The sequence below is a fragment of the Callithrix jacchus genome, chromosome 3 (assembly GCF_049354715.1).
Source record: "Callithrix jacchus isolate 240 chromosome 3, calJac240_pri, whole genome shotgun sequence".
Classification (NCBI taxonomy): Eukaryota; Metazoa; Chordata; class Mammalia; order Primates; family Cebidae; genus Callithrix; species Callithrix jacchus.
In genome coordinates, this window is record NC_133504.1 from 102,724,827 (window position 1) to 102,750,348 (window position 25,522).

The following is a 25,522-nucleotide window of genomic DNA, read 5'->3' on the forward strand; positions in this document are numbered from 1 at the left end:
AGGGACTGCAATGAATCATATACTTTTAAAATAAAAATAAAAGAAAGAGAAAACAACAAACCAGGGAAAATACACAAAGCCAGGATAACAGATAAAATGTCAACATCACATGGACTAAAATATAAAAACATACTCATTTTTTAGTATAAAATATAAGATATCTGGCCGGGCACGGTGGCTCATGCCTGTAATCCCAGCACTCTGGGAGGCTGAGGTGAGCATATCATGAGGTCAGGAGATCAAAACCATCCTGGCCAACATGGTGAGACCCCGTCTCTACTAAAAATACAAAAATTAGCTGGGTGTGGTGGCATGTGCCTGTAGTCCCAGCTACTCGGGAGGCTGAGACAGGAGAATCGCTTGAACGTGGGGGGCAGAGGCTACAGTGAGCCAAGACTATGCTACTGCACTCCAGCCTGACGACAGAGCAAGACTCCATCTCAAAAACATATATATATATATATATATATATATATATATATATATATATATATATATATATATATACACACACACACACACATACATACACACACACACACACACACACACACAAAGATATCTGAAATGACAATTCACACAAAAGTAATAATAATGTGAACAAGCATCAAACTTGATAAACTGATCACACTAGTTGCCAAAAGTGCAGAAAGAGAAAAATTGGGTGCAATAGTAATCAGATGCTGCGCCATTTTTATATGTACCATCTTATTTATTCCTTAGAATAACCACATACATAGGCTGTGGTATTATTCACACTTTCCCGACCAGGAATCCAATGTTTAGACTAGGTAAAATTAACTTTCCCAAGCTAACATATCTAGCCACGTGATTCTGATTCTAGAATCTGAATCCAGTCAGTTTAATTCCAGCACCATGTTCTTTATCACAATGTCTACTCAAATTACCAAAATAAAAAAACAATATTACCAATACTGACTGCACATCACTCAATAGAAACGTATGTGGCACACTGTGAACAAAATTTAGTAAAATGTTTCCAGAACAAAAAGCACACCCATTCCCTAGGAATTCCACTTTTGGGGCTTTAACTTCAAGAAATAAAAGAATTAAAGGAAATTTCCTTTAATTAAAATTAAAGGAAAGTTATTTCCTGGAAAATACATAATTCATACTAGTATATAAAAACACTGTTAGTAACAGTCTAAATATCCATCAACAAGAATATAACCAAGAAATTTTTGTTACATTAAAATGTATAATCATGACTATATTACAACATGGAAAAATGACAAAAAGACACAATATGCCAGTGAACAGGTCTAAGGACTATGAAAGAAATAAGGCTAGGCACAGTGGCTCAAGTCTGTAATCCCAACACTTTGGGAGGCTGAGGCAGGCAGATCATGAGGTCAGGAGATCGAGACTATCCTGGCCAACATGGTGAAACCCAATCTCTACTAAAAATACAAAAAATTATCCGGATGTGGTGGTAGGTGCCTGTAATCCCAGTTATTAGGAAGGAAGGCTAAGACAGGAGAATTGCTCACACCCAGGAGGCGGAGGTTGCAGTGAGCTGAGATCACACCACTGCACTCCAGCCTTGATAACAAGAGCAAAACGCCATCTCAAAAAAGAAAAAAAGAATACATTTTTTAAATTTAGTTTTATATTAATACTGTTATTTTGTGTAGCAAATATATCCTATGCAGAAAATATAGTTTGAAATTATACAGTACAATAATATATACAAAGTACTCAGTAATGTTTTGAACATACAGCAAACATTTAATGGCAGATAAAAATATACTAACATCTATGCATTCACTATGTGTCCAGCACTGTTTTCAGCACTTTATATGCATTAACTTATTTAATTCTCACAACAATTAAATAAGGGTATTGTATTATAATACTTATATTATCTCTAGTTTACTAGTAAGGAAAATGAGGCACAAGAATGGTAAGTAATGTGTCTAAATTCAGTCAGCTAATGACTGCAGAACCAGGACATGTTCCTCAATCCCCGCTGTAACAACCTGTAACAACCCCGCTGTAACACCTGTAACAACCCCGCTGTAACAACCTGTAACAACCCCGCTGTAACAACCTGTAACAACCCCGCTGTAAACACCTGTAACAACCCCGCTGTAAACACCTGTAACAACCCCGCTGTAAACACCTTAACAACCCCGCTGTAAACACCTGTAACAACCCCGCTGTAACAACCCCGCTGTAACAACCCCGCTGTAACCCCGCTGTAACAACCTGTAACAACCCCGCTGTAACAACCTGTAACAACCCCGCTGTAACAACCTGTAACAACCCCGCTGTAACCACCTGTAACAACCCCGCTGTAACAACCTGTAACAACCTGTAACAACCCCGCTGTAACACCTGTAACAACCCCGCTGTAACAACCTGTAACAACCCCGCTGTAACAACCTGTAACAACCCCGCTGTAACAACCTGTAACAACCCCGCTGTAACACCTGTAACAACCCCGCTGTAACAACCTGTAACAACCCCGCTGTAACAACCTGTAACAACCCCGCTGTAACACCTGTAACAACCCCGCTGTAACAACCTGTAACAACCCCGCTGTTAACAACCTGTAACAACCCCGCTGTAACAACCTGTAACAACCCCGCTGTAACACCTGTAACAACCCCACTGTAACACCTGTAACAACCCCGCTGTAACAACCTGTAACAACCCCGCTGTAACACCTGTAACAACCCCGCTGTAACAACCTGTAACAACCCCGCTGTAACAACCTGTAACAACCCCACTGTAACCACCTGTAACAACCCCGCTGTAACAACCCCACTGTAACAACCTGTAACAACCCCGCTGTAACACCTGTAACAACCCCGCTGTAACAACCTGTAACAACCCCGCTGTAACAACCTGTAACAACCCCTCTAACACTTGTAACAACCCCGCTGTAACAACCTGTAACAACCCCGCTGTAACAACCTGTAACAACCCCGCTGTAACAACCTGTAACAACCCCGCTGTAACACCTGTAACAACCCCGCTGTAACAACCTGTAACAACCCCGCTGTAACACCTGTAACAACCCTGCTGTAACAACCTGTAACAACCCCGCTGTAACAACCTGTAACAACCCCGCTGTAACACCTGTAACAACCCCGCTGTAACAACCTGTAACCCCGCTGTAACAACCTGTAACAACCCCGCTGTAACACCTGTAACAACCCCGCTGTAACAACCTGTAACAACCCCGCTGTAACAACCTGTAACAACCCCGCTGTAACACCTGTAACAACCCCGCTGTAACAACCTGTAACCCCGCTGTAACAACCTGTAACAACCCCGCTGTAACAACCTGTAACAACCCCGCTGTAACACCTGTAACAACCCCGCTGTAACAACCTGTAACAACCCCGCTGTAACAACCTGTAACAACCCCGCTGTAACAACCTGTAACAACCCCGCTGTAACAACCTGTAACAACCCCGCTGTAACACGTGTAACAACCCTGCTGTAACACCTGTAACAACCCCGCTGTAACAACCTGTAACAACCCCGCTGTAACAACCTGTAACAACCCCGCTGTAACACGCAATTCTGCTCTTTGGCATTCACTGCATGACCCTGTCAGAAACTTATTACTGAATAGCAGGAGGAGGACAGGCGAACAATTAATAAGCATAATGTTTATATCTGAGAATATCATGTCATGCACTCAGGAAACCTTTCTGAGCCTGAAGTTAAAGCATCCTTTAAGTTTTCCTTTCCAAGTTCTGAATTTATAAAAATGAGAATTTATTAAAAATAATTTTGAGATAATATGAATAAAACAAAGTGGTCATAGAGAAATACATTTTTATAAAAACTATTTTTTTCTTGTCATTTTAACATCTTTATTCTTGCTAAAATGCTATGATCTTTCAAAGTATTTAATTCTGAACAGACCATATGTGATTCATTTGCAATCAGTTTTAAATTAATCCTAATTTTTTCTAATGTAATCACAACAAATTCAAACTTCAACCCTGACCTGATTCAGACTTGTATATAGAGCTGCCTACTTGTCATTCCCACCTGCACCTCCCACAGGCATAGCAACTTGGGATGCTCAAAACTAACTCCTGATATTTTCACCTCCTATTTTTGTTTTCCCTTGCTTTGACATTGCTAGTTCCATTCTTCCAGTTGCACAGACCAAAAATGTTGGTGTCAAGATCTGACTCCTCTTTCTCATGCCACAGACCTACCCATCCATCAGGACATACAGTCCAAATCTGACCACTTCTCACCACCTCCACCACTATCAGCCCAGTCTAAGCCACCATCTCTCTCAACTACACTACTGAGATAGCCTTTTCACTGCCTCTCACCTGGGACCACTGCAGTCTACTCTCAACATAGCGGCTGATGCTATTCTTTTACAACTTAGATGATGACACACTTAGATGGTATCACATTTCTACTCTACTCTTCATCTTGTTTAATTCAGAGAAAATGCCAAGATCGATCTGACAACAGCCTGCATGATTCCAGTGATATGCCCTCCATCTCCATCTCAGACCTCATCTCTTTCCAGGCTCCCCACCACCATTCCTGCTGCTCCTCACACATCAGGCCAGGCAGATATGCACTTCAGTCCTGGCACCTGTTGTTCCTCTACTTCCTTCCCCTAGGAATCCACACAGCTGGTTTCCTCACTGCCTTCAGACCTCTCATGGCATTACTTTCTCTGAGTGGCCCTTCTTGATCACCATCTTTAAAACAGCAGAACCCACATGTCCTTCACTCGTTGTTGTTGTTTTTTTCTCTCCAAAGCTGTTTTATCACCACCTGCCACTGTATATATTTTCTTATTTGAGACATTTTCTGTTTCCCTTAATTAAACATAAACTCCATGTGGGCACTGGTATTATAATTTGTCCTCATGACCTAGATCATGTCTGAGAACATTGAGGTGCTCTGTAAATATTTGTTTAATAAGCTAATTGGTTAATACAGTTAGAACAATGGTTAAAATCCCTATGGGAGATGAAGCCAGGGAACAAAAGCTTAAACTATCAAACACATTATGTTGTCACAATAAGAAAATAAAGATTGTCTTAATTCTGTGTGTATTTTAACTTTTATATGTTGTCCTGGATTTGGTACATGATGCAGTCTATAAACTATATTTAAAATACATTTGTTAAAGTTTGGGTCCAATATGCTACCCAACTGTATATGCTGTTATCCTTTCCATTTCTAATAACCAAAAAAAAATCACTTTCAAAAGCCAACCCCCAAATTCTAGCAATTCCACAAGTGAACTCTTTCTCCTGTCCATTCCACGCTCCCTCTCCCAGGAACTGCCCTCATCCTCTCTCCTCTGTCTCTAGTCTTTTCAACATTTACACATCATTTGCAGAGCTAACAGGGTTAACTTTCTAAAATTAGAGATCTGATTATCTCATTGATATAAGAAGACAGAAAACCCTGCATAGCTTCCCAGTCCCTACAGAAAAAAAGCAAAAGGGTCTCAGTATGGTCTGTGAAACCAATCTGATCAGCTGGGACAAGTGCACATCCCACAATTCCTCCATAAATCACAAAATTTCTAGCTTTCCTGAATTCCAGCATCCCAATCACATCATGAGCTTTTGAAGCTTTCACTACTGTGCTCATGCTGTTTTGCCTTGAATATTCTAACCCCTTTCCATTCCAGGCAAATACCTATTGGTTTTTCAAGGCCAAGTAGATATATTTTCTCTTAAAACTTCAAAAAGTTACATGAAAGATAGTGGGAAGAATAAAAAAAAACTTCACAAAGTCTCTTAAAATGTACTAGGATGTTCCTCCTTCACTGCGTCTTCTGTAAGAGTATGAAGCTTCTCTCCCCGACTTTAAATCCTGGAGCACTAAGGACTAGGTGAATTACTCACATACCACATAGTTAATGCTCAATAAGTGCTTATTTAATAAATAAGAATATAAAACAATGTCTTCTGGCAAGCAGAGCACATAACCTGGAAGAAAAAGGCTTCAGTCTCTAGGTATTGTTTCATTTCTACAACACGAATTTTTGAGCTATAAAAGTTAAATATTTTAAAGTTTTCAAACTGCAAAATGACTTTATGGGGACTCTTTACATCTCAAAACCTATAAACTGTATGAAAAATAAATTTCCACATCTCAGAATATGGTAAAATTGTGTTTATATGGAAATACTGGCACGATATTCCAGGAGAAAACTTTTTTTGGCACTCACTCACAGAGAGCAATAAATCATTTCCTTCTGCAAATGAATGTTTTTGTGGGTGGGCCTTTCATACAGAGAAAATATTTGGATTCAAAGGTTCCCTCCTTGGCATTTGAGAAAGTTGTCATGATCAAGGTATCGAAGCTCAGTGTTCTTTTATAAACTTAGAACTTAAACTTAAGAATTTTGTACTCAAGCATTTGTATAAGCCTGATTTTTTTAAAGGGCCATCAGTTCTCTTAATAATCATCCTAGATCAGAGTATAATTATTATACTGATGTCATTTTATTAAAAAATGAAAATAAATCATGATTTAAGAAGACTGAGTTGCAGCTGATTATAGCTATTGGAGCACACAGCAGGACTACATTCTTAGTTGTTTGCAGTTAGGTGATGACCTATGCCTCAGTTCTATCTAACCGGATGTAGGCAAAAATACATGCATCTCTTCCAGGCCTGGCCCATGAGAGCTTCCAAAGCACAAATTCCCTGCTCTTTCTTTGCCTTCAGTAGGTTTAATGCACATAAATACAATGGAAGCCATACATGAAAGATGGTAGAATCATAAAATGAAATTAGCCTGGGTCCTTGAATTACTAATCAGCCAGCTAGCTATTGGTCAGAAAACCTGTTTGGGACTTTATGTCAATGAGAAATAAACTTCTATTTCTCCTAATGGTTGGTTGAGCACTATACATTTTGAGATATACCTGTTACTCAACATGGTATTAGGCAACATGACTAAACATAGTCATTGAGTCAGAAAATTAATATGAGAACACCAATTCATCATTCATTGGTTAGTTCTTAATTATTACACTTTTATTAACCTTTATTGTGCTGTTTTTCTCAGTTCCATTTCATAGGGAATTACATAAACATCATATCTTATAACCAGTAAATTTTCTACGCATAGTCTAACACTATGTTATGCACTACACCCACATACACAGACACACACACACTCGCATGACTAATGAAGATGCTTGATTCCTTCTTTAAAGAATCAGGGCAAATTAATCTAATCAGCATTAATTAACTCCCTAATATATGCCTGACACTGAGAGCCACTCAACACTCCAGGGTGAAAAAGACACAATGCACCAACCACAGTGAGATTTTATACTATGCTTATTTCTTTTCTGGCTCTATATTCACCATCAACAGCTTGAAGAAACACCATTTACTTTGTCTTTATAGCCGAAAAGACTTAAATATGAAGTATATTTTGGATATTTTAAGAATATACTTTTTCATTTAATTTGGCTCTAATTGCCACATAAAATATAAATCAAATTGCATTTGCTTTGTCTGTGTGATGAGATGTTTCATGCAGGCTCACATCCCAATCTTGCTGTATTCTTGTCCTCTGGACAACAACACAATTTACTGCAAGTTTCCATTCCCACACCGAATTTACACTTTCTCCCCCTGCACTGATTTTTTAATTCCAGAAAATTATTATATGCTCCTCCAAGAGACAGAAACAAAATGATCTATTCAACCATTGGTAATATTTGGTTACATACCTGTTTATAGTATTGTAAGTTGCTTTTCAGATTTCCAATTATTATTTAGTATTTTGAGATTAACATGGTACTCACCAAAGACAGCATATAGCCAATAAATGTTGAACCAATTGTGGCAAGTCTCTCAACAACAACAACAACAAACAGTAAAAATACTTTGATGGGCTTGAAAGCAAATAATGCCAATATGTGGACTGCTAAGGAAACATACTCAAAAAGCTGTATTACTTGAGAATGGATAATAGCAACAGCCTCCATAATTCTCCCTCCTTGTTCCTTATGAGTAAATATGAAGCAAAAAAGACCATTTGGATCTTTGTCAACTGCCAACCCATTTAGGGTCAAAAAAGCTGTAAATTCACCTACGGCACTATAATTTTAGACAACTGTGCAACAACTAAGACGTGACACTGACCTGCATACTTTCTTTTTTCTAAGAATTCCGATTCTAGAGTGAAATCACAACTGCCATCTGAGGCATCTCCTCGGGGTAAATGCTGGATACTGGCAGAGACCAGACAGATGTTTTGCTTTGTGCAAAAATTTGTTTCCTAAGGTAGCAAGCTGTAGAAAGCTAACTGGTATGCTGAATCCTTCAAATTTGTGTCCCTTGCTTCAGAAGAGTGAAACAAATGTGTTTTAGAAAGAGGAGGATTGTTTCTCCTTTCTACACATTTGGGAGCTGGAGCGGTACAATGTACATAAAGGAAAGAGAGGGGTAACTGAATAGAAAAAAACACTTAAGGAGAATATTTAGTATGAAAGACGAAAGCAGCTCCAGTGGTTATTTGTTGTTTTTACCCTCTGATCAACAGTTGGCATAATCCTCAGATATTTAAAAGTGGGATAACCTGAAGCTTATAGATGAAAGAAGGAATGGGTTACACATTTCCAGAGTAATAATAACTCTGTTTCTAACTGACCTTGTGTTCATTTTATTGTGGCTAAACAATTTTGTCTAAATGTAAGAAATAACAGAGTATTCTAAATACAGCATAGTTTGATGATTAAAAATACTTTTAAACTATAGTAGTATAAAGGGGATGAAACAAGAAACTTAATAATTTTATATAATGTTCTACCTATATACAAATACTCAAGCAACAATTATCTATCATCCCCACCCCCCACCCCGCCCCGGCAACATCATGTGCCTAAAAGCCCAAAAGCTCAGTGCCACTCTAAAAATTTGACTAAAATACCACAAAACTGACCATAAACATGTCAGGGACCAAACACATTTATAAAGTATCAACCATAATAATAAAGAACGGTAAATTTTTACTTACTTATTTTGAGATGGAATCTTACTCTGTCACCCAGGCTGGAGTGCAGTGATGCCAACTCGGCTCATTACAACCTCTGCCTCCCTGGTTCAAGTGATTCTCCTGCCTCAGATTCTCAAGTGGCTGGGACTACAGGTGCGTGCTGCCACACCCAGCTAATTTTTGTACTTTTAGTAGAGATGGGTTTTCACCATATTGGCCAGGCTGGTCTCGAACTCCTGACTTTGTGATCTGCCCACGTCCACCTCTGCCTCCCTAAGTGCTGGGATTACAGGTGTGAGCCACTGCTCCCAGCTAGTAAAAATATTTTAATTAGCATATTAACAAAAACTTTTGGAAATGTAAGAAAGGTCAATGGAGAAATAAAACAAATAACTTTTTTTTTTTTTTTTGAGACATAGTCTCCTACTGTGGCCCAGGCTGGAGTGCAATGGCACAACCTCAGCTCACTGCAACCTCCGCCTCCCGGGTTTAAAGTGATTCTCCTGCCTCAGCCTCCCAAGTACGTGGGATTACAGGCGCCTGACACCACACCGAGCTATAATTATTATTTTTTTTATTTTTGTATTTTTAGTACAGACACGGTTTTACCATGTTGGCCTGGCTGGTCTTGAACTCCTGACCTCGTGATTCGCCCATCTCAGCCTCCCAGAGGGCTGGGATTACAGGTGTGAGCCACCATGCTTGGCCCAAAACAGAAACTTATACACTGCCAGTATTGACAAAAATAAGGATAATTCTTTCAGATTGTGGCTTTGAAAGTACATATCTAGAATCTTATAATGTATATATTTCTTTGAACCATTAAAATTCATTTTTGGCAACTAGTCTAAAGCAAAACCAAAACCATACAAAAAGCTATATGACCCAAATCACTCATCTCAATATTACTTCAAATACAGAACTGCAACCAAATTAAACATCTCACAGTGTGGGAGTGGCTGAGTAACTTATGGTATTAAGCAGAATGTAACATTAAGTAGCTATCAAAATTATGTAATGTTGCCAGATTATAAAGCAGCAATATAATAATTATGACCAATCTAATATATAGACAGGAAAAGGTACAGACTAAAATATCTAAAAACTACCACTTGTTTTCTTTGGGTAATGGTGTCATGGGTAATTTTTCTTCTAATTTTCCATAAATTCCAAATTTTTTATATTGAGTATCTAACACGTTAATTAGAAAAAAGTATTAAGTATATGAAAGAAAATGCAAAAACATTAAAATAGCATTCAGAACAAATCTGTTGTCCATTTAGCTTTAAAAGGCTACAAAGTAACACTACACATAATAGCAAAATAGAGATTTACAATTTATAAACATTTTAAGTACAATGTTGCACTAGAAAACATTCTGAAGTTTTCATTACTATTTTAAAGGCTAAAGCAGGGGAGCACGGTGGTTCACACCTGTAATCCCAGAACTGCGGGAGGATGAAGCAGGTCATCCTTGTCACTTGAGACAAGGAGTCTGAGACCAGCCTGGCCAAGATAGAAATACCTCGTCTCTACTAAAAGCACAAAAATTGGCCAGGCGTAGTGGCTGGTGTCTGTAATCCCAGCTACTTGGGAGGCTGATGCATGAAAATCACTTGAACTGGAGAGGCAGAGGTTGCAGTGAGCCAACGTCGTGCCACTGCACTTCAGCCTGGGTGACAGAATGAGATTCTGTCTCAGTAAATATGTAAATAGATACAGAAGCAATATAAAACAAAGCTCAATTAAGCATAATGCTGGACCTAGATTGAATTAACTTTCTATTCTCCACAGTTTACAAAACATATATTCTATCCAGTTACATTGTTTCAGGTAGGCTGAAACATTCAAGTGATGTGCTATAACCACATTTCACTACTTAAAGTTAAAACTATTAATTACTAAACATGATTTACTTTATTAATTAATTTACAATAAAAAGTACATTCACCATCTTTCTCACACACCTCTGCCCCAAACCCCAGTTTTTTCATTCAAGAATTAGGACAGGCAGCTGGTTCTCTGGCTTGCATCTGCAATCCCAGCAATTTTGAAGCCAAGATGGGCAGATTGCTTGAGCTCAGTAGTTTGGCAGCCTGAACAACATGGTGAAATATCATCTCTACAAAAAAAAATGCAAAATTTAGTTGGGCATGGTCATGGGTCCCAGCTACTAGGGAGGCTGAGGTGGGAGGATTGCCTGAGCCTGGGAGGCAAAGACTGCAGTGAGCAAAGATCACACAACTGCATTCAAAAGCGGATGACAGAGTGGGGCCCTGTCTCTAAAAAAGGATAATTATGACACAAGCATTTATAATTAAAAAATACCAATTTTTATATCAAATCTGATTTTAATATAGATGCCTTTCATTATAAAATATTATTTTAATGCACAAATAACTGGTAACAATCTAGTATTTATTATGAACTTATAAAATATCTTTAATATAAGAAAAAGGAATATCCACTGCTAATAATGTAAAATATAGCATATAGTAATTCAGTCCCCAGATCTGTCAAATAAAAATACAAGACACTCAAATTTGAATTTCAGATAAACAGTAAATTATTATTTAGAATAAGTATATCCCACACAATATTTGGGACAACCTTATGCTAAAAATGTTTTGCTATTTATCTAAGATTAAATTTAACTGGATGGCCAGTATTTTATCTGGAAGCTCTGAATGTAATGAAGGGTGTATTAAAACACTGGGAGCGGAATCGACTCAGTTATTTACATTTTGGCCTATAACACAGTTACAGGATAGGAGGGAAAATAGGAAAGGAATTACACTGGTGCAACAGCTTCATCAGGAACTGCACTCAGCAGCTGACATCTCAAATGATCAATTTCATCCTCACCAAAACCCTCTGAGATAGGAATTGCTCTTATTTAACTATTGAGGAAATGATACTCAAACGGCTATCTTCAAAAAATTTAAAGCTGAACTTTAAACTAATTTAAATAGCAGACTGTTTACTTTAATAGTTTGCTAAAACAATGAAAACTGCAGTTAGAGTGAATCACTTGGCAAACTACGTATATAATTCTGTTCAAACTTCCAGTTTTGATGGAAAAGCATGTGAATTCTGGGCCTGGCACGTAGAAAACTTACTGTCACAACTGAATTCACTAAACATTGTAGACTCAGCCTAAGTTTAGTTTTTTTTTATATATCCCATTACAATCAACTTGACACCATAAGGACAATATCTTATTTAGATAAGAGACTCATTTTATTGAATAAAGCTAAATCGAACCACACTTAAAAGTTGCCTCACAGAGGGTCTTGCTTGGAAAAATATTTGTTGATATTGCACTGGATTCCAATATATATGGTTTGCTGCTAATATCTAGGTAATGAAAATATCAGACAAATGTATTTTAAGGGAATTGGGAGTTTCTAGATTGTATGGAAAATCTTCTTCTGTAATACTGTTATTACTGGCTACAGTTTTCTACATCCGTATTTATTCATTCATTCATTTTCTTCATTCTACATATAACTTTTCAGCTGCTACTATGTCTTAGGATATGGAAATTTCAACATAAAGAATAAAAAGTCTAGAACAAAATATAACATATTCATTCATTCCCACTCATTTTAAGTTAAAAGCCAAGATTTTGCCAGAATCTCCATCTACATCCACAGTGCTTTCTCTCTTTTTACACTATTCCCCCTAGTAACTCTCCTATCACCATCAGAAAAATATATATTGTGCTGTGACTTTTCTATGTAAAGCACATTTGAACTTTTGGGAATAATAATATAAATATAGCTTATAAATAAATTATAAATTCATTTCCTTGTAGCTCATACACACACACACCAGTTTGATTAGGGGACAAAAGTCTTCTGAAACAAAGTTGCAACACTCCTTTATCTTTAGTTACAAAACTCTTATTTTCATAACAAAAGGAAAAGTCAAAGGTGTTTCTTCATATATTTATAAATTTTGCAAATACACTTCCTTTCAGCAAATAAAATTTTATAAAGACAATGAAATTTAACAACTGCAATGAACATTTGGTTTAAGATCTTAAAAGGCATCAGACTCCCTGAATGTCAGTGTAATCTTTTGTCCAAAAGCAAAGTTAATTAGCTCTGATTGTTCAGTTTCCCACTAAAGATAAAATTCTATTCTAGTGTGCGCTACATAACCCTTAAACTGTTATTTAACTTCTCTGGCCTCCTCTGCTTCCAAATATGGTATATATAGACACCGGCTGAGTTTCTCCAAGCTCCAAAATTCTGTGCTTCTTCAATTATATAATTCTAAGTCTTACTATGCCCCTTTTACAGGCACAAAACAGCTATTTCTTCATTTTGTAGATTATAGAAGAACTCTAAAATAAGTTCTCTTAGTTATTACATTACTTCAGAAAAGTGTACATCCTGGCTATTTCTGTCTATAATGAATTCCAGAATTATGTAAACATAAATATTAATATTATACTCTCCATCTGCAGAAAGCTGACGCAGAAGAGGTCCCAAGTGATTTTATTTGCCTGCAGCCAAGCGAAACGTTTCAGAGTCTCACATTTAATCAGAAGAGAAAACTCTAATTGGATCTAACAAAAGGCCCACTGCTTAGGCATATGTGTTACAAAATAGTTTCCACATCACATAAACTACTTTACCAAAAAATAGTTCCTAAAGAAAATGATTTCTACCTGGTGTTCAGTTCAAAGTAAATACTGGATGAACAGGTTTTAGCTACACACTTGCTTTAAAAAATACCTTCATTACAGCCGGTAATGGTCCATGGCAAAAAAAGTATTACAAAGTAAGTTATATGAAAAGTACTCAAATGTCTGATTTCTCTTTGGTTGTAGGCTCTAAGCGGCATGGCCATGACCCCACCCAGTAAGAGAGGTACAGCCACAGTTAAAAACTATTTTCCATTAGGAATCAATCGATATTTAACAATTTCTTTTTATAAGCTTCACAGTCAAGATTTAACAGATCCTTTTTTCCTACCATGCAATTTCTCAGAATCTTAATGTACGAATATTTATTGTGATTCTCCAAGAGGCAGATATCCCATTTGTCCAAAAATCACCTTTAAAAGGAATAATTCTAAACTTCCTATTAATTAGTCCTACAAGATACAGTTAGAAAAGTCTAGTTCAAAGAAACTGGGTCAATGTTATCTGTCACTTCTTACTACTTGTAACATATTATAAACTGTTAATGTGCTTTTTACCTTTTGACTTTTTGAGCACATGACCATTCCCCAGATATGGCCCAAGCTTCTATTTTTGGGAGATTAAGATTTATCTAGAAGAAATGCAATGCAAAGATGAAGAAAGAAGAAATATTCAGTTTCTGACATTGGGAACATAAGATACTGCATCCACACAAGAGCTCTGCACATCAAATTATGTTGAGAACAGATTGCATGAAACCGCTACCCCTCTATCCTCTCTTTCCTATCTCTGCTGAGCTAAAATTTATTACTTACACATAAAGAAGACCTAACAGAAAGAAGAGAAATCTGCCCATTTTTGATATTAGAATAATTGTGAGAAAAATAAAAGAGAGGAAAGAAACAGATGAGTAATTACGTGTCAATTCTCCACTTCTCACGGTCCCACCCTTCTCACCAGAGCTCCACTTTCCATTGGAGAGTCTTAGGATACCACTAACAACCTGGGGTAGAGTCATATCAATGTAAACCACAGAGTGATCAGGCAGATGAGATACTGAGTTTTAGCTTTCCTGAGCAGTGCCAGATTACTGTGCAGGGTAGAACCAACCCAGACCTAGCTAAGAATCTTGCCAGGAAGCTTCTCAGAGGAAAATCACTGCCATAAATTGAGGTAGCTTTAGAATAAGGTTTGCAGGGTGGAGTGTTCAGGCCAATATCAAATGGGAGTCACAGACAGATGTTCAAGGGTTCTGTGGTCCCGCAAGAGCCAAAGACAGGCTTCAAATCAGCCAGGGAGTACTTAATGAGAGAAATGAAAAAGAATTGACCATGAGTTCATCACTTACAAGCATGAGCGCTGGGGGGTCAAGACAGCATTCAGCAACGAGGGGAACAAGAAACAATGCCCCCAGAGAGAAGGGTGAGGAACAGTGAGCACAAGGTCAATACTCGGCACTCCACACCTCTGTCCTGCTCACTATCCCACTTACCTCCCTATCTTGGAGAAGTGCCACAAAAAAGGGTGAGATAACTGAGAGATAAGCAGCATTCCCTAAAGAGAATTATTACCCAAAGGGATTACTTATTATAGACTCAATCTACTTTTAATCCAGACTGACTTAACAGTTACTTTTTTCCCTGTGGAGCAATGATTAAATGAGTCTTATTAGAAAGTCCAGATCAATTACACACAAAATAGTATACTTTTCTCTGTGCGTCTAAATTGTAACCTAAGTGAATTCTGTGACCCCATGCAACGTTTTCCTCTAATTCTATCAAAACTTCCACCAAGACCCTCCATCTGGCATCACTTCTAAGTCTTCACTCATGCCCTCCACGCAATGTACTTAAGTAAACCCTACCATCCCTCAAAGTTCAGCTCAAATTCCACATTCACAACGCCTTCTCTATTTTTTACCTTATTCATCTCTCTCTTCAGTGACCTCCAAGGACAAAGATAATTTTAAGCTAGCCCGGACTCCTGGGATGACTAAGATCCCTTAAAAAAATAATAAACACTGAGGAGTTTCCCAGAGGCAGAGCAGTTTGCTTAGCTCCCGGGTAGATGTGGAAGCTCCTGGATCCTACCCAGGCCTCTCAGAAGCCCTGCTGTCAAAGAGAACAGTGCTGCTGTCACAGCCCTACGCCAGACTCCTCTCAACACAAGTGCTTAGATTTCAGCTAGAACCCATGACCTGGAAAAAGCAGGCAGTCAAACACCCAGTAAACGCATGTCTACAGCACTTGTCTTTCACCACGATGGTGGTAAGAAACTACTACACCCATAACTAAATACAAAACACTTCTTGCCTCTTGGGAAAATATTCCTCTCAGCTAAAAATACACAAAATAACCTCAAACATTTCATCTATGCCTTCATATATATTCAACTCATTTATAAAATATAAAGTAAAATGACAGAATCTTTTAATCACAATAAATAATTCTTTTGTTTATAGAGTATAACTCCTCACAGTGAGAAAATATTTTCTTGAAAATCTGAGGCAGTTAACTGTCCGTTAATTGTTAACTCTCTCAAATTACTGACTCTTTATTTAATCATAAAGTTCATGTTATCTACCACTCAGCAAAATCCAGGGAAGAAAGAATGAGGAAAGTTTCCCAAGCCCATGTTTGTCTTACTTTTTTATATTTGCATGCAAAAAAACGTAGTTTTAGTTTAAGGCTTAGTTCAAGTTCCAGTAACTATTATTAGTTGGAGGACCTTGGGCAAATAAAATTTCCAAAGGTCCAGGGGTTTTATTATTGTTTATAAAATAGGAATAATAATACTAATTCATGAACCTGTTATGAGAAAACGAAATGAAACACTGAAACCACTAGCACCGTACCTAATAGTAGCTAATGTTAAGTATAAGTGATAGAATCTTCCAGAAAATATGGTAGGGAAGATAGAGTAGGACAGTCTTAGTTGTGCAGTGAAGGCACCAAGGTGATGATCTGTCATAAGCATTATGACATTGAATTGGAAGAAGAAGTAGGAGTTGGGGAGAATTCCATGAAGAGGAACTATTATGTGCAAAGGGCAAGAAGGTAGGAGGGGGTGCTGAGTGCAGGAACCACAGGCCATATGAAGGCAGACAATTTTCAGTTCAATGGCACTTGGGTGAAATCAGGTTGCTCAACTTACCTGCTATCTTCCCTCCCACCACCTTCATGGTTCTCTGCTCTATGCCTAGGTCTCTGTTCACACCCTCTGCCCTAAGCATGCTTAAAATTTTAGCTCAAATCCCACCTTATCCGCAATCTTCATCTGACTAATCTACCTATACTGATCTCTTCTTTTCCTGATTTCCTATAAAATGCACAGACTCTTGAGAAAAACACACAATGGGTTGTATCCTATTTTACATTGCTTTCTAAACATTTGTTTTCATATAAACCTCACTTACATTAATCAGAAGTTCCTTGAGGACAGTGGCTACATCAAAAATCAAGAGTAATAATACCACCAAATAATTTTTAGATCATTGTTTTATGGTTTCAAAAGATATAGCTTGTGTTGACCTCCAAACAATCCAAATAGGAAGGCAAAGTGTTCACGGCATAATGGTTTCCATTTTACTGCTGAGGACTCCAAAGTCCAAAGATGGCAAAAGACTGGCCTGGAGGTTACCCAGATAAAGAAATGCAGGGGTGAGCCAGACGAGGCAGGCATGCCAACCTCACTCCTTCACAGGTGCCCACCTAGTCCACAAGTGCTGGACTCATATTAGGTGCTTAACAGTCCTTGTCATTTTCACCAAAAGGCCACCTGCTGACCAAAGAAAACAGTAAAGACCCTAAAATACTTTGCTTCCTACCATAAGTAAATATCTAAATAATTCTTATATAACCTTCTAAACTTGGCTATTTACCAATCCCTGTTTTACCAATCCTTGAAATGTCATAAAATAAATCATCTCCTACACATTCTTCAAATATAAACTCTAAACTAACACAAAATCTCACATCTGAATCCAAAAGCTCTTCCTCCACAAATGATCTCTAATTATAAATTTGTAAATCTTTCTAAAAGAGTAAATCTCGGCTTAATATAGCCGATGAGGCACTAAAAACAGAATTTCTTTCTGTAGACACAGTATGAAAGAATGCCTTTTGCTGAAAAAGACAGACCAGTAAATGACAAGAAAAACTGGAGATCGCCCTGTGGTTCTACATAAATAGAGGGCACTTATCCCAATCAAAAATACTACACTATTCTGATTGAATCACAGTTTTAAAAAGTGACACCCTGAAATCCCAGCACTTTGGGAGGCTGAGGCAGGTGGATCACGAGGTCCAGAGATCGAGACCATCCTGGTCAACATGGTGAAACCCCGTCTCTACTAAAAATAAAAAATAAAAAATTAGCTAGGCATGGTGGCACATGCCTGTAATCCCAGCTACTCAGGAGGCTGAGGCAGGAGAATTGCCTGAACCCAGGAGGCGGAGGTTGCAGTGAGCCAAGATCGCGCCATTGCACTCCAGCCTGGGTAACAAGAGCGAAACTCCATCTCAGAAAAAAAAAAAAAAAGTGACACCCATTAAAGCTGGGCGCAGTGGCTCATGTCTGTAATCCCCGCACTTTGGGAAGCTGAGGCAGGTATCACTTCAGGCCATGAGTTTGAGAGCAGCCTGGCCAACATGATGAAACCCTGTCTCTACTAAAAATACAAAAATTACCTGGGTGTGGTGGTGCACACCTGTAATCCCAGCTACTTGGGGAGCTGAGGCAGGAGAATCACTTGAACCCAGGAGGCAGAGGTTGCAGTGAGCTGAGATTGCACCACTGCACTCCAGCCTGGGTGACAGAGTGAGACTCCGTCTCAGAAACAAACAGACAACAACAACAAAGTGACACCTATTGAATCAAATGCACTCAAAATAAGAAAGGGAAAAAAATCATGAATTAAAAACACTGTCATTTTAAACTGCAGAAAATTAAATTCTTCTTTTTAAAATTTTTTGTTCAGAAAATCTAAAGGAATTTCCCAATGTCTTCTCTGCGAGAAGCAGAGTGGAGGACAGTCAGTGCTACTATCCAATAAGGTCACTGTGAATTCTATTCAGCCCAGCATCTCAAAGATAAGGTCTTTTCTGCATCAAGAGAGCAACACAGAGAATAGGTTTTCATCTAGTATGAGTGAGGGGGAGGCGGCAATGAAAAATTACATTCCAGAAGTATACTATGAGGGCTAGCCACTGTTTTTCATTTGCTTCACTGGGTTGGAGAGAAAAGCTTTATGGGGGTCATTTGAGAAATACACACACACGAAAATGCTCCTGGGATTCTCAATGGGAAGATTTGGGAAGGTAACCACACTGGCTCACATTTAGTCAAGTATCTTGCTGAGGAGACTGCCTGTCTTCTATTTTGTTCTCTGGATGCTGCTTTCCGAAAGAGCAACACAGGTGAACAGATTCTCAAGACTTAGATTAATGAACCTGCTTTAAAACACTGCAGGAAGGGGAGAGTAAGAAGGAGAGAAGCCTTCAGGATTTATAATCCTAAAGACTCAAAGGGTAAATAACATTCAGCAGCTCTCAATCTCTCCCACTGTCAACACCTCAGTTTATCAGTGTCCCGATTAAACTCTCCTTTCTGCGCCTCTGCCTGACTGGCAGATGTCACCATAAATGTTATCACTTAGGACTGGGCAGCTCAACCTGCCGAAGGTCTGTTGGTAGTAAAAACATATATGAAGGATGATGCTGCCTGGCTTCTGAGCAAACATCCATGGGAGCAGAAAATGGTTGTAGGAGGCTGGATGTGATCAGAGTTCTTTGGGTGGTGGTGATGAGGTGGTCTTAGTGCAACTCAGTTAACAGGAGAACACAACTGAGAGCACGGGGACATATTAGCACCGTGTCAGGCTACTTTATGTTTCTCTTTATACTAATGAATTATTTGGGAGCTATGGGACACATTTAATATCAGGAGTGAGTAGCAGTCCCTTCATACAAATTGCAACAGTCAGCACCAATTTTTATTAGAATTGCCTTCCTATTACAGAGATGCTGGAGTTGAGGATCTCAGGACGTAAACTCTTATCAAAGGAAGAGGGAATCAAGGCACACAATATATCAATATTTTGGTTAAGAATGCTCGTTTTGGCAACAGACTCTCTGGGTTTAAATCTTACCTCTACTGACCCCAGTTAAACCACAACTTGGTTTCCTCATCTATAAGATTAAAATTAGATGAGGCATACAAAATAATAATCACAAATGCTGTAAGTGATAAACACAATGTTTGGTACATCTTAAAACATTAAATAAATACTATTATGATGAAGAAATAATCCCTTATATGCTGTGAGCTATTTTCCAGGATCTGTGTTATAAACTCATCCACTAAATACTATGACAAACAGTCCTCATCAAATAGTCTGAGTATTGTATGACAGCTGCAGTCAATAATTTTGGGGTCTGATGCTATTTGACAATCTAATTCTTTAACCCATGAAAGTGTTTACCAAATATGTTTAATAATAAGAATCATCTAGAATACTTGCTAAAAATACAAATTCAGGGGCTCCACACCAACCCTACTCAACAAGAATTTCTTCAGCAAGGATCCAGAAACCTGTTTTCATAATCATAAACCCACATGCAAATTCCACCACTCAGGAGAGCCTTGTTATTTAGATAAATTTGGGGAACACTACATAGGCCAGCCCAGGACAATGTGAATATACTGAACTCGTAATCTCCATACCCAAAGTTGTTGACAATTTTTGCCTCAAAAATTCCCAACACTTTTTAAAAGTCATATTTAATATTTTGCTAAATCGTTTCTTCTATAACACATGTGAAATCACATTACCTCACTTTATAGACACTTCAGGAATATATCTATTTCTTTTAAAATTCCCTTAGCACTTGCAAGATAAATCTCTATTCTAGAAATAATTATTTTAACTAAATTATATTTATCTCTTACATATTGATATGGTTTGGCTGTGCCCCCACTCAAATCTCAACTTAAATTGTATCTCCCAGAATCCTCCCATATTGTGGGAGGGACCCAGGGGAGGTAATTGAATCATGGCGGCCAGTCTATTCTCGTGACAGTGAATAAGACTCAAGAGATCTGATGGGTTTATCAGGGGTTTCCACCTTTGCTTCTTTCTCATTCTCTCTTGTTTCCACCATGTAAAAAGTACCTTTCACCCTCTACATGATTCTGAGGGCTCCTCAGCTATGTGAAACTGTAAGTCCAATTAAACCTCTTTTTCTTCCCAGTCTTGGATATGCTTTTATCAGCAGCATGAAAATGAACTAATACACACACATATCTACTGAATTCTGAGTACTCCAACAGAGGCCAAACTATACCCTTCCATATAACATTTAATATTTAAATAAACAAGTAGACGCTATTATACCTGACTATAATTAAAAATCAAAGATAAACAAAAAATATACAAAAATTATCTTATAGGTTATTTTGTTGTTGTCTCCTTAGCACCCACAAAATTTTGAATGACGCTGGAAAATAATCTTCAGAAATATGCAGTCACTAGAAACTTGAGGAAGCTCAACAAAGACACATGGGCAACATACAAGAACTGAAAGCGTGCGTGCGCGTGCACACACACACACGCAAAACAAAACACCTCCTGGGGAAACTTCTATCTTTAATGATGTTCAAAAAAAATAAAAGATATATTTAAATAATGTCTCTTATTCCATTCATTCAGTCCTAATCCTGACTCAACTCAAACTTAAAAAAAAAAAAATTAAGAACTTCTTTTCAAAGGTTTGAATAATTTCCTCTTCGTAGATGATCTCAGAAAGGCTTAGAATATATTTTGTTCAATACTAATACTAATTGTCTAGGCTATTCAGAAACATCTTGATGCCACAAACATCTGTCACAACTCTGTGACTTCACAAAGTCTACTATTTGATAGATGAAACTAAACCTACAAACCGACTTCACCTAAACACTACTAAGTACGTGATACATCTGCAGAATCCGATAGTATTTTTAAAATCTTATGGTAAACCGAGGCTGAGCGTGGTAGCTCACACTTGTAATTCCAGCACTTTGGGAGGCGGAGGCAGATAGATTACTTGAGGTTAGGAGTTTGAGACCAGCCTGGCCTACATAGTAAAACACCATCTCTACTGAAAATACAAAAAGTACCTGTAATCCCAGCTACTCAGGAGGCTGAGGCAGGAGAACTGCTTGAACCCAGGCGGTGGAGGTTGCGGTAAACCAAGATTGCACCATTGCACTTCAGTCTGAGTGACAGAGCGAGATTCCGATGCAAAAAAAAAAAACGAAAAAGTTTCAAAAAGCTTATGTAAACCTGGCCTGACAGAATTTGCTGACCATCTCTATGCTAAATATCACTATTACAAACGCAATATGAATCTACCAAATATAGACTTCAAACAGCAAAGTTTGAGGCTGCTTGCTTGTTGTCATCTAACTCTCCATTTTAGTGTACTCAGGAGTGGTGCTGTAGTTACTTCTTTTAAACATTAATCCAGGCCAGACATGGGGTTTACACCTGTAATCCCAGCACTTTGGGAGGCCCGGATAGGCGGATCACTTGAGGTAGGGAGTTCAAGACTGGGAGTTTGAGACCAGTCTGACCATCATGGTGAAATCCTGTCTCTACTAAAAATACAAAAATTAGCTGGATGTGGTGGTACATGCCTGTAATCCCAGCTACTCAGAAGTCTGAGGCAGAAGAATTGCTTGAACCTGGGAGGCGGAGGTTGCAATAAGCCAAGATCACACCACTACATTCCTGCCTAGGCAAGTGAGACTCTGTTTCAAAAATAATAATAATCCAGAGCCAAACTATTTTTTAAAAAATATTTCAATAAGAGGTTTTCTATAGATCCTTCTATCGGAAAATTATTATATCATATTTTTCCTCTTTTCTGTCTAAACACTGCCATAACTTTGAGACATTAATTTTCTAAAAAGCAAAACCAGAGGCCAAGGCAGGCGGATCATAAGGTCAGAAGTTAAAGACCAGCCTGGCCAATATGTTGAAATCCCATCTCTACTAAAAATACAAAACTTAGCCAGGTGTGGTGGCAGGCACCTGTAGTCCAGCTACTCAGGAGGCCAAGGCAGGAGAATCGCTTGAACCTGGGAGGTGGAAATTGCAGTGAGCCAACATTGCGAGATTGCACCACTGCACTCCAGCATGGGCAACAGAGCAAGACTCTGTCTAAAAAAAAAAAAAAGAAAGAAAGAAAGAAAGAAAAGAAAGGAAGAAAAAACAGAATCCATTTATGTTGCTTTGGATATTCTGGATATTTTTTAGGTAGCTTTTGTGTTTCTAAGGGTGTCTGGTGAACACTATATAAAGAAGATAGTTTTATTTTCTCCATAATCAATTCTGCTTCAAAATTCTTAAGCAACTATCCAAATGTTATGATTTTACAGTAGCATTTCAATTAATATAAAGTCACAATTCAAAAAGTCATCTCTCTAGCACCCCCAAGTAAAGCAAATAAATCAAGGCCACTGACAAGCAACAAGTATACTAGACAATAAATGCACTTAGCTTTAGATATTTTACTCAAAGTAGACTCTTGGCTTCAGATTAAAGCCCTATTTTGTGGCATTTTGGACATAATTCTCATTTTTCAAGCAATCAAAGTACTAAAAACAGAATGTGTGTGTGTGTGTGTGCGCACGTGTGTGTGCTGTATTTTGGAAAAAGAGGGTGATGAGAAGGGAACAGGAGAGAAGGGGACTTGGCATGAGCCCACTAGAGACAAAAATACTATAGCCATCTAATAACTGACAAAAATCAGAGGCCAAAGACAGAGAGAAGAAATCAGCCCTGAGAACACTTAGAAAAAAGACAGCCCCATTCAAATTAGTAATCTTTATGAAAGAGTTTTTAAAATTATGTTAATAATGAGAATATCAAAAGAGATTAAAGCATGTTCAATATGATCTATTTTTAGAAGGCAAGAGCTTATCAATGATAATTAAAATGTTTTAATCAGTAAGGTAAAACCTAGTTATCTGAAAATTTTCTCTTAATTTGAATAATCCATTATTCAAATGTACCAGATAAATAAGGGACTACTTAGTGTCTTAAGCTTTTCAAAATATATTATAGCGTCTTAAGCTTTTCAAAATATATTATAAATCAACCAGTGCCAAGTAATGAAAAACTTAGGCCACTGATCAAAGGAAGAAAGAAGAGTTTTAAAGCAACCAGCAAAGATGGGGTTAGGAAATAAAGAATGCTCTATTCATTTCAGAAAATGAATAGGAGTAGAGACGTGGGAGTGGGAGGAATTAGGGTGGGATGGGGGCAGCAGAAACGGGAGCGTAAGGGAGAGAGAGGGAGAAAAAGGTTAAATGTTCAAGAATTTAACTATTTAAATAAGAGACTTCTTTCTGTTTGATTTTGGTTAGCTTTTCCTAACACACTTACTTTGAAATAAACTGTATTTTACAATATAAACCTAGTAGCCACTAAGAAAAGAGGACATAGAACTAAACTCATTTTATTTCCACTTATTTGCCTGTGTATCATTCCATTGTAAGTATATTTTAAAAATTAGTAAATAAAAATTATCTTTGCAAGTGATTAGAATATTTTTAAATGTCATTAAAATATTTCAAAATTTCCCAAGAACATAACTGAGACATAACTTTTCCTTATGTATTTAAATATTCTATAAATATTTTTCAGCTATTTTTAGAAAGTTAAAACACTATTAAAAGATCGGGGAACAGTGACCATCTCTAGGCTCCATGGAAATAAAAATCCTAGTTCTATCCGAAATAGAATCACTATGATGATACTGAATAATAAAAGACCACTTGGTGGCTGGGTGGGGTGGCTCACACCTGTAATCCCAGTATTTTGGGAGGCCAAGGCAGGTAGATCACTTAAGTCAAGATTTGGAGACCAACCTGGCCAACATGATAAAACATCACCTTTATGAAAAATACAAAAATTAGCTGGGCATGGAGGTGTGCCTGTAATCCCAGCAACTTGGGAGATTGAGGCAGGTGCATCATTTGAACCCTGGAGGTGGAGTGAGGTGAGATCATGCCACTGAACTCCAGCCTAGGTGACAGAGCAAGACTCCATCTTAAAAAAACAAACAAATAAACAAACAAAAAGACCTACTTGGTAAGGTAAATTTCAAAAGTATTCCTGACAGCTTCAGAATAAAACTATCAAAAAAAAAAAACTACCAAAGGCAACATAAGAATATCAATCAAGGAAGACCACTTAGAATTTTTATAAAACAGATGTCACGCAAATACAAAGGAGCCACTCACTGTGATAAAAATAACAAGAGGTAAAAAACTAAGTCTTTTCATTTAAAAGTTACCAAGAATAAACCTAAAACTGCTCTAAAAAATAAAGTTTATTATTTTTTAAGTTACTAAGATAAAAGAGTAATTCTTTCTTTCTTGATGAACCATAGGAAGATATGGCAAGAACTGTGGATTAAACAAACTGAAATTGGAAAGCTTAAATGCAAATAATGGAAAGCCATTGATGTCCCCTAGATTGCCAAGCTTCTACTTTACAAACTCCTCTGAGGAAAGTTAGGAAGATCCAGGCCGGGTCTGAGAACCCCAGGGAAAAAGGAGCAGGCAGCAAGAATGGATCCTCAGCACTGAGAAATCACAGGCCTCCTAATGGACCTTCCTGCCGCCAGAACCCCAGTGCCCCACCCAGCAATGTATCCCCCAAACTTAATACTTTCTTTTCTAAAACAGATAATCTGATCATGTTAGTCCACCATGTTCCAACAACAACAGTATTAACTCACACTGGTTAACTTTAGCTTATACCAAACATTTGATCACACCTTCCCTTCAGTCAAAAATTACTAATATACACCCTTAATATATGTACGA

The 25,522-nt window shown here is 37.8% G+C and overlaps 1 protein-coding gene across 13 annotated transcripts in view; it reads right to left on the reverse strand.

The window, feature by feature from the left end:
* BMPR1B (bone morphogenetic protein receptor type 1B) overlaps window positions 1-25,522 on the reverse strand; it is a 413,639-nt gene that overhangs the window by 358,254 nt on the left and 29,863 nt on the right. For 3 of the 13 annotated variants that reach the window (XM_078366788.1, XM_078366790.1, XM_078366786.1), the window contains exon 2: window positions 21,803-21,900. The exons of 8 other annotated variants lie outside the window; for them this stretch is intronic. The gene's annotated coding sequence lies outside the window, so the exon portion shown is untranslated. Of the gene's footprint in view, window positions 1-15,565; window positions 15,717-21,802; window positions 21,901-25,522 lie in introns of those variants that run through there. 2 more of the 13 variants (XM_078366792.1, XM_078366789.1) reach the window with 1 other exon arrangement.